At 37.7% G+C, this 954-nt stretch overlaps 1 long non-coding RNA gene across 1 annotated transcript; it reads right to left on the minus strand.

Annotated features, from left to right (window-relative positions):
• Positions 1-177: 177 nt before the first annotated feature.
• On the minus strand, positions 178-920 carry LOC110034694. The gene is made up of 3 exons (XR_002295081.1): positions 743-920; positions 372-418; positions 178-253 (listed from the first exon to the last, which is right to left on the minus strand). It is a non-coding gene; the product is annotated as an uncharacterized LOC110034694 (long non-coding RNA).
• Positions 921-954: the final 34 nt, after the last annotated feature.

Raw genomic sequence — 954 nt, forward strand, 5'->3', positions numbered from 1 at the left:
CACCCCTGGTTTGGAGGGTGCTACAGTCTCCAATCATGCATGTGTTAATTGAAACAGAATAATTGCATGTACCTTTCAGCCAAAAACATTCATTTCCATGAATTTTACACACTGAGAGTTTTTAGAAGCAGGTATCAATATTAACATGCAAAATCTAGAGAAATATAAGCAAATTACCAACACAGTTAACTTTGGGACTAAAAGGATCCGTGGAGACCTCCTCCTTGTAACTCTTAAATCCTTCAATAATAATCTGGACAAACACCAATATGAGACAAGATATCAAAACCGAACTAGACCTCAAACCAAAAACCATACAAATATCAATTAATCTGCTCCAAAATCAGAGACCGAGGAAAGAAGAAGTTCACCTTCTTAATATGCATTTTCAATCAGCAACTAAAGCACCGCCTAATACCTGCCATTAAAAAAACAAAATTCAGCACTTTAATAGCTTCCAAGACAATTAAAGCCAAAATCCCGCTACAAAAAAAATTAAAAATGCCAAGCACAGATGAATTTCCATGAAGCATTAACATGGTAATCACATAACTCATTTTTCAATAGGCAGAACCCTAATTCGGTGATTAAGGTCTTTCATATACTTTCCTTTACTAATAACCACTCTTGCTCCGCAGCTTGTGGAGCTTTTGAGTTATGCACAACGCAAACAGAAAATAAATATATACATGAAAGGGGATGAGTTTGAGAAGAAATCTGGAGTTAAGAGGAAGGTGAATACCGGCGCGAAGCAGTACTCTTGCAGGGATCGATGAATCCTGGTAGAATTTCAGAAAGTGAATGAGAACAAACCCTAGCTAAGTAGAAGAGACATGAGAGTGAGTCGGAGGGAAAGCCGGGTAAGCAGTAAGAGCGTGGGAAAGCGTATTTTGGAAGGAGAAAGATCGACGTCTCACCGAAATTTGACTCAAATAGCATAAATGGGATTTTTTT

Source organism: Phalaenopsis equestris, unplaced genomic scaffold (assembly GCF_001263595.1).
Source record: "Phalaenopsis equestris unplaced genomic scaffold, ASM126359v1 Scaffold192328, whole genome shotgun sequence".
Taxonomy (NCBI): domain Eukaryota; kingdom Viridiplantae; phylum Streptophyta; class Magnoliopsida; order Asparagales; family Orchidaceae; genus Phalaenopsis; species Phalaenopsis equestris.